Raw genomic sequence first — 9,624 nt, 5'->3', positions numbered from 1 at the left:
CCAAAAACATTCCTCAATGAGGTCAGCCCACAGCAAGACCCTTCAGTTATCCTAAAGAACCTACTGAAAACCCGGAATGTGGTTCACATCTTTAATCCCAGCACTCAAAAGTTAGAGGCAGACATAACTCTTGGAGGTCAAGACCAGCCTGGTCTACATAATGAGTTCCAGGACATCCAGAGGTACAGAGTCCCTGTCCTGGAATAGAAAATTTACTAAAGTGTCACTGTATAGAGTACAGGGTGAAAATAGCCTTCAAGAGTAATTTTCATAGGTTGAAAGGTTCAGGATTACAATTGAAAAACTGATGTTGGGCTATACATGTATGTGTCAAGGTCTTTACTGTTGACAATTCTAAGTATTAAACTATGGTGCCACCTCTGGAGCATGGGTGCACATGTGATCAGTCCTGCAATTTCTACTGACAATGTATCTGCTTATTCAATGTGGGAAAGGGGTTCCTAGGAAAAATGCCCAGTGTTGAGCTGGGGCAAGTGCCACAGTGGAACTGTTGATTAGTAAGTGGGAAACCTGGGATCTATCCCCACCATTGTGGAACATAACAACAAGAATGGAGGGATTTAAGGTCGGGTGATAGTCTCTTGATTTTCTTGTGGCTTTGGGAGACACTATTAAGGTGAAGAATGGGGCCAGCAAAATGGATCAGTGAGCTGGCTCTAAAGCCTGACAACCTGAGTTCAATATTCTAAACTCACATAATTTCCATGATGTAGCTACTGTTGTCCTCTGACATCCACACACACGGCATGTTGAACACACACACGTGCATACACACAAACACAACACATAGTCAACCAACCTGAGGAATGCTGGCACCACCGAGTCCATGTTCTCCTCTACCCGAGACCTCCAGCTCCACTTGCAAGGCCTCTCTACTGAGACCAGGATTGCATCAAGTGCAAAGCAGCTCCAGGAAGTTCATACTCTTGGGCGTTGTACTTTTGAGGACATTAGGATTGCAGGGTATCTTCTGTCAAGCAGTGCTGTCTCTGAGTATTCCAAGCCAACCTATGGAGCAAGCACAGAATACGCAGTCCAACATACAAAGTAACCCAGAGTCTAAAATATCTTGAAAAACATTTATATTTCATATCAATTTCCAGCTTTAAGTTTTCAGATTAGGGTTGTCCAATCAAAAAAATCCATGCTGATATTCAAAGCATCTAGAAGACTCCGAAGTGCGAGACACTTCTTGTTCCATACATTTTGAATAAGAAATACTCATATGCTGTTGTTCAAAAGCTGTTCACACAAGGATTTCTTGAATGAAGACACAAAAATCTCCCTCTCTCTCTCTCTCTCTCTCTCTCTCTCTTTCTCTCTCTCTCTTTCTCACTCTCTCTCTCACACACACACAAACACACAGAGAAACACACATACATACATACAACCATTAAAACGAAACAGAATGGGGTATGGTGGTGATGATTCATTGCCTGTCAGTAGGCAGGCTGAGGCACGAGTACACACGTGTGTATATCCATATTTCATATAAGCAACGAAATAAAAGAGGAGTAAAACTTAGTAGATTGCAATTCTCATGATAACAAGGCATTCTGATTATTATTGCATGCTTGGAGATAATTTCTTTTAAATACTGAATTTTTTTAAAGTCTAGATCAGGAATCCCGAAGAAATGATTTTTCTTGTCCAAAAGTGAAAAGTGGGCTTCTGAAAGTAACGCGCACTGTCAGTAGTGACAATAGGAGTCATTAGATAAATTGACCTCACTCACTTGTGGAACCCATGGTTTGAATCTGCAAGGTCTCCCAGAGGCTGCTGTTTTGAACAACTGTTCCCTAGCTGGTGATGCTATTTGGGAATACTATGGACACTTTAGGAAGTGTCCTCCCTGACAGAAGTGGATAATTAGGAGTGGCCTTTTAGGTTATAGTCCAGACATGGTTCTCCCCATTCTGTTTTTCCTGGTAAGCCATGATATGAGCACCCACTGCCACATACCAAGCTTCCACCAACTCAACTCAGCAGTGCCTGCCTGCTGCTATACAATGCAGATCTCTGAACACCAACCAAAATATTCATTTCCTCACTTGTCTCTGCCAGGTATGGTGTCTCAGGAGCAAGAGAAAAACTAAGGGGCTGGCAAAATGGTTCTTTGGCTGTGTGTGCTACTTTTGTATCAACTTGAAACAAGCTGAAGTCATCTGAGAGCAGGGAGTCTCAATTGAGTAAATGCCTCCAGAAGATCCAACTGAAGGAAAACCTGCAGGGCATTTTCTTAATTAATGATTGATATGGGAGGGCCCAGTCCATTTTAGATGGTCCAGTCCCTGGGCAGGTGGACCTAGGGTCTATAAGAAAGCAGGCTGAACTTGGCTGGAGAGATGGCTCAGCAGTTAAGAGCACTGGCTGCTCTTCCAGAGGTCCTGAGCTAAGATCTCAGCCATATGGTGGCTCACAACAATCTGTAATAGGATCTGATGCCCTCCTCTGGTGTGTCTGAAGAGACTGACAATGTACCTCATATACATAAAATAAACAAATCTTTTTTAAAAAGCACTCAAATATAAAAAATATATAAATAACTCTTAATAAGAATAGAAAATGGGCTAGGAAAGCAGTGGTCTCTGCATCAGCTCTTGCCTCCAGATTCTTTCCCAATTTTGAGTCCCTGCATTGGCTTCCTTGCATAAACTGTGACTCAGGATACTTAAGAGTAATAAATCCCTTTCTTCCTATGTTGTGTTTGGTCATGGTGTTTCATCACAGCACAGAAACCTTAACTAAAACAGTGGGTAAATGTGCTTGCGCCCAGGCCTGATGACAAGGGTTCAGTATCAGGGACACACATTGTAAAGGGAGAGAACTTGCACAAATGTAGCAACATGTTAGATCTAGAAGCATACTCCTACTGACTGGAGTGGGCATGCACGTGTAAATGCTGGCACACACATGCTACAGCATGAGTCTGGAGGTCGGAGGTCAACTCTCTGAAGTCAGCCCTTCTCTGTCACGGTGGAACGAGGTGATGAGATTCAGGTGGTCAGATTTGGGTGGCAAACACCATTACCTGCTGAGCCATATCATCAAATGCTACTTCAAGTTTCCCACAGATAAGTTGCTAGACATAGGTGGAGTCATCACTGTGTCATTTTACTTCAAATTATCAAAGAACTTTCAGATTCACTCATAGAAAAATACATGCATTTCATGAAGTGAAATTTACTGTTGATTGCTATAAAAAAATTGAGGTGTAATTGTCCTCAAAAAGTTTTTTTTTAAATAAGCAAAACAAAATTATTTCCCCACCCATTTTTAAAAGCTTTTAATGTATTTGCATATTTTCTATTCAAATTTGAGTTCCTTTACTAATATTTTTATAATCATCCTATAAATTGTGACTACCTAACAAGTAAGGGGACCCCACACTTACATAAAAACACCTCACCTGAGAACATTCTTCAAAACATTGTTACCTTCTCTGCCTGATTTATAATTGTTTTGCTTGGTTTGTTAGTGTCTAATTTCTTGAATTCTTTACATATTTTAGATGTAATAAGAGATATATAGATATGTAGATATATTCCTCCCTAGTATATTGGGTTGGTAAAGATCTTTTCCCATTCTGTAGGCTTCTCAACAAAGAAATCCTAATGGCCAAGAAGCACTTAAAGAAACTTTCAATGTCCTTAGTCATCAGCTGCAAATCAAAACCACTCTGACTCAAGTGACAACACATGCTGTCGAGGGTGTAGAACAAGGGGAACACTCGTTCCTTGCTGGTGAGAGTGGATACTAGTACAAACACTTGAGAAATTAATTTGGTGGTTTCTCAGAAAATTGGGAAGAGTTCTAACCTCAAGACCCAACTATACTACTCCTGGGCATATACCCAAAAATGCTCCACTATATCACATGTACACTTGTTCACCTATGCTCATAGCAACGTTACTCATAATATCCAGACACTGGGAATGACCTAGATGTCCCTCAAATGAAGAATGAATAGAGAAAATGTGGTACATTTAAAAATGAAATTCTACTCAGCTATTAAAAACAAAGACATCATGAAAGTTGCAGGTAAATGTATAGAACTAGGAACTTCCATCTTGAATGAGGTGACCCAGAGACAGAAAGATACACATGGTATCACTTCTAAGTAAATATTAGCCACAAAGTACAGGATAATCATGCTGAAATCCACAGAACCAGAGAAACTTGGAAATAAGAAGGACCCAAGGGAGGATGTGGAGTCTCACTCAAAAGTGGAATTAAAATAGAATTCAGATGTGGATGGAGGGAGGAGATTGGGTAGGAGGGGTGTGTGGAGGGGAATAGGGATGGGGATAAGATATGGGAATGGGGCAGGAGAGGGCCAGGAGAGAGAACAGATATTGATGGGGGACATCTGTGGGACTATCTGGAGACATGGGAAAAGGGATAATCCAGGGAGTTTATGAGGTTGACTCTAGCTGAGACTCCTACCAGTGAGGTATAGGGAGACTGAAGTGGCCACATTCTGTAGACAGGCAGGACTTCCAGTGAAGAGAGTGGGACTCCAATATAATCACAAAACCTTGAACCCAAAATTTGTACTACTTACAAGATGTTCAGGGATAAAGATGGAGCAGAGAATGAGGGAATGACCAACCATTGGCTGGCTCAACCTGAGCCAATTCCATGGGAGAAAGCCAACCCCTGACATTATTAATGATATTCTGCTATGCTTGTGGACAGGAACCTAGCATAACTGCTTCCTAAGAGACTTCATCCATCAGTGGATGAAAACAGATGTAGAAACCCACAGCCAAACATCAGGCAGAGCTTAGGGAGTCTTGTGGGAAAGTTGTGAATGGGCTTGAGCAAGCTGGAGGGATCAAGGACACCACAAAAATACCAACAGAGTTAACAACCTAGGCCCATGGGGACTGACAGAGACTAAACCAACAAAAGAACACACAGGGGCTGGACGTAGGCCCTCTACATATTTGTAGCAGTTGTGTAGCTTGGTCTTCATGTGGGTCCCCTAGCAATTGGAGTGGAGGCTGTTTCTGACACTGTTGACTGTCACTGGAAGTGCCCCCACCCCGTCCCTTAGCTGGACTGCCTGGCTGGGCCTTAGTGGGAGAGAATACACTTAGTCCTGCTGTGGCTTGATGTCCCAGGGAAGGCAGGGTAGGGGGGTGGGGAGGGGCTTTCCCTCTGCTGAGAGGAAGACAGGGTGATGGGGGAGGGATATATGAGGATATATGAGGGTGGGACTGGGGAAGGAGAGGGGCAGCAGCAGACAGGATTTAAAGTGAATAAATAAATGAAAAATGTGATATGATCAAAAAAATAGATTCTCAGAGCTGGGAAGATGTTCAGGTATCAAGAGCGCTTGTTGCATTTCCAAAGTTTCCAGCTCCCACACTAGGTGGCTCCTAACTACCAATAACTTCAGGTCCAATGGAGTTCTCTTCTGACGCCTATGGATAATTCATTACACACAGAGGTGGGAGGGTGGGGAGGGGAAGAAAGGGAGAGGTGCATTCAAAGAAATCTTTTTAAAAGTATATATAGATAGATAGATTCTTGGGGCTGGAAAGACTCACCGTGGAAGAGCACCTGCTGTTGCTACTCTTCCAGAGAACCTGTGTTCTATCTCCCACCACCCACATGGCAGTTCACACCTGTCTGTAACTCTCCTTACAGGTCTTCTTGACACCTCACATTGACATAACTGCAGGGAAAACACCAATGAACATACACTAAAATTTAAAAGTATAGAGATTCTGGGCACCCTTCTGCTAGGTAACTCTGATTTTTGAAACCCTTCACTTGTCTGTTTATTCAGACAAGGTCTCCATGTGTATGCTAAGAGGGCCTCAACCTCTCTATCCTCTGGTCCCAGCCTGCTGACTGTGCACTCTTGTGATAAACTTAATTGACCAAATAAATCAGTACACACTTCATTTGCTCAGTCGATCACTGTCAACTACTCCCTCCAGTACTTTACTATCATAAACAACAATCACAAAAACTCTAGTAGGTATCTTTTTTCATGTGGTTTTCTGAGGATGACAAAGTTAGAATCGCTCCTTCTTAAAAAGAAAAAAAAATTAGTAAGCATGCCATCTGTGGTGTCACTGTTACTCTGAAAAAACAAAACACAAAAAACAAAAAACAATAAAACCCCACACCCTACTGTAATCTGAGAATCACAGGGAACACTGGCATATATCCAAAGCTATGCTAGATATTTGAAATGTTCAAATTCCTTAGTCATCAGGGAAATATTAATCAAATGACCCTGAGATTCTACCTTACACCACATGTCCCTCAACTGAAGAATGGATACAGAAAATGTGGTTCATTTACACAATGGAATACCACTAAACCAATAAGAACAAGGACATCATGAATTTTTCTGACAAATGGAACTAGAAAATATTATGAATGAGGTAACCCAGATCCAAAAGGACATCCACTCACTTATAAATGGATATAACCCATAAATACAGGATACCTGCATTATAGTCCACAGATTCGAAAATAGATAAACAAGAAGGAAGGCCCAAGTAAGAATGCTGAAAATTCTCTTAGAAAAGATGTAGAGACCTGGGTAGGATCGGTAAGGAGAATGGGACCTGTGTGGGGTTCGGGGTCCAAAACTGACCATATCACAAAGCAAGCCTCACCAGATACAAGATATTTGAAACAACTCCTTGCATCTTATATGATCACCATTAATTAAAACTGAACTTCAACAATAGAGAAAAGAGAAAGCCTATGAACTCTTGAAAACCAAACAATTTGCACCTCAATGAATGACTACGGGGCCAGAAAGGAATAAAGAAAGAAATTAAAGACTTTCTAATATTGGATGAAGATGAAGGCACAACATATGTAGTGGAAACAATGAAAGCACTGCTAAGAGGAAAGATCATAGTGTGAGTGCATTCATAAAGAAACTAGAAAGATCTTTGCCAGAAAGGATTCAAAAAAGAAAGAATTTCAGACCAATATCCCTTATAAACATTGATGCAAAAATAATCAATAAACTGGTTCAAACCAAATCAACTAGTATATCAAAAACAAAATTCCACCATGATCATGTAGACTTCAGCTCAGGGCTGCAGTGATGGTTCAATATACAAAAATCTATCAATGTAATCAACCACATAAGTAAACTGGTACAAAACATTCAATCAACTCAGTGGATGCTAAAACAAAACAAAAAAACAAACAAACAAACAAAAAAAAACGTTTACTTTTGGATGTTTTCCTCCCATCAGTAACCATCGTCAACTTGGGGATGAGAGATTTGCTTCATCTCTCTTTATTTTCTTTGGAATTGTTTGGTTGTTGTCTCTCAGAAGTATGTTCTTTTCTACTGAAAGACAGGGAATAGATACTGATGACAGGGGGATTGGGGATGGGCAAGACAGACGAGAGGGTGGGGGGGAACTAACATCATGATATATCTATGAAAACATAATCTAGTTTCAATAAAAAAGTAAATAAATTAATTGAAAAATACTAAAACAATATACAGAAATTATGGGATTACAAAAGAAAATACAAATAACAGTCATTTTCTTCTCTCTCTCTCCTCTCTCTATCTCTCTCTCTCTCAATCTCTCTCTCTCTCTCTCTCTCTCTCTCTCTCTCTCTCTCTCTCTCTCTCTCTCTCTCTCTCTCTCTCTCTCTCTCTCTCTCTCTCTCTCTCTCCAGAGGGATCCTCCTCTCAGTCCTGGCAATCAATGGTCTACTCACCTTGGGTCTATAGTGCCACAGTAGGACAGTGTTGGTTTCTGAAACATCCACTAGTAGGAGTTTACTTTCAGGCATAGCCTTGGCAAATGTGTGCCAGTATCTGAAAACTGATGTGTCAGGAGGGCTCCTATTTTGGTTGCCATGTGAAAAAGGACATTTTTCCAGCAGAGATTTGCCCAGAACTACACAACATGGCACTGTCTGCATGGAGGGACAATTCTATGGAGCCAGATGTATGGCTATAAGCTAGAGCACTAGCTCAGTATGAAAGCTCCACAGTGATTGTTGTAATACCTCATAGGGTTGCTGGAGGACAGCGTAAGTGGCTCTAGGGTCATTTTGAGTAAAGACGTCTAGGTACAGTCACATGAGTTAGTGCTTTAAGGCATACTTAGACTATAGATGGCATATGAACATGTACAAGACCCATGCCATGATCCATATATAGTCTATGAACCTACCAGGGAATCACAGAAATTGGAGATACAACACAAAATAAGAGAAAAGTAGCAAAGGAAGAAAGAAAGAAAGAGAGAGAGAGTGAGAGAGAGGGAGGGAGAGAGGGAGGGAGGGGGAAGGGAGAGAGAGAGAGAGAGAGAAAAAGAGAGAGAGAGAGAGAGAGAGAGAGAGAGAGAGAGAGACGAGATTTGCATATATTTCTAAAAAAAGGTTAAAAACCCATTCAGGTTTGTGAGGATACACCAAAAAAGGGAAAAAATTGGTCCTTTATTCACAAATAAACAAAAATACCTACATTTTTTTAATGTAACCCAACATCTTGTACCAATTAAGGACTTCTTTCTTTTTCCACCTCTTTCTTTCTCCTCTCCCTCTCTATTTATGTGGGTCTTAGACTCAAGCATGGCAGAAACCCAGAATTCTACAGAGGCTGTTACGAGAAGGACAATGGTACAGGAACTGTCACACTCCTTTAGGGTGGGGACAAAGAGAGAAGGCAGCCAGCCTGGGTAGTACACAACCATGATACTAAAAACAGGGAGACAAAGACAACAAGAATGTCCATTGAGTCCGAGGGCAGAGAGTGATGTACAGTGAGATCCAGAACATGAGCTAGAGAGGAAATCCTAACTCGGAAAAACAAAAGAAGAGGAGAGAAAAATACCCAGAAATAGCAGAATATGGGCAGAAGAGCACGAAAGTCTGAATAAGGGAACGCATGCAGCCAGCCTTACCTTTGGCTCCTCTGTTCTTTACTTATAAGGGCAGAACCCACTTTACAAGCATTTGCCAGATGAAATGAAGACCACTGCTTCTGGAAGTTCAGTGCTATCACCCACTAATGTAAGAATGCAGGATCAAGCTGGTCCAAGGATCAAAGCCTACAGAGGAGAGAAGAGAGATGTGAGGTCAACCAGGGTCAGCACAACAGAAGAAAGGACTCCTGGAGAAGAAACTGAAGCATTCATAATCTCTACAACCCTGCCCTTCAACACAGCTAAAATGGAGCTCTTGATCTCTTCCTTTGGTCACAGAGAGATGCTAACAGCTCACAACTCAGATTAACTGAAATGGTTTCTCAACTAAGTTGCCCCAACCTATATGCTCCTCTCCTTCCTGCTGAAGGGTTCTGTCTGAGTATACAATGGCCACTGAAGGGATAAAATCTTTTGGAATGTTTTATATCATATGTACATTAGAAAGACCTTCATCAATGAGCCTTATCAAAAGCACTGCCATAAACTCAGAGGCTAAAAGTCATGTCAAGGAGGGCTGCCATGCCAAGATTAACTCTTTGATCAGCACACAACTCAGACTTCATGGATGAAGCTGATCTTCTGGCATGCATCTTCTCCACCCAATCCTGTCTTAGAGCTCAGAATATGACCTTCCAATTGGCTACTGCTTGATTTATGACATCATTCT

General features: G+C 41.4%; 1 long non-coding RNA gene across 2 annotated transcripts; it reads right to left on the bottom strand.

Moving 5' to 3' along the window:
- Positions 1 to 593: 593 nt before the first annotated feature.
- Gm29087 lies at positions 594 to 9,562 on the bottom strand. Of its 2 annotated transcripts, none has more exons than XR_391301.3 (3): positions 9,394 to 9,562; positions 8,934 to 9,080; positions 594 to 1,029 (listed from the first exon to the last, which is right to left on the bottom strand). It is a non-coding gene; the product is annotated as a predicted gene 29087 (long non-coding RNA). The 2 variants fall into 2 exon arrangements; XR_391302.3 differs by having other exon boundaries at positions 9,405 to 9,562.
- Between the last annotated feature and the right edge of the window lie 62 nt (positions 9,563 to 9,624).

The sequence above is a fragment of the Mus musculus genome, chromosome 7 (assembly GCF_000001635.26).
Source record: "Mus musculus strain C57BL/6J chromosome 7, GRCm38.p6 C57BL/6J".
Lineage (NCBI taxonomy): Eukaryota > Metazoa > Chordata > Mammalia > Rodentia > Muridae > Mus > Mus musculus.
The sequence above is the reverse complement of the archived record's forward strand: the minus strand, read 5'-3'. Positions and strand labels throughout refer to the sequence as shown.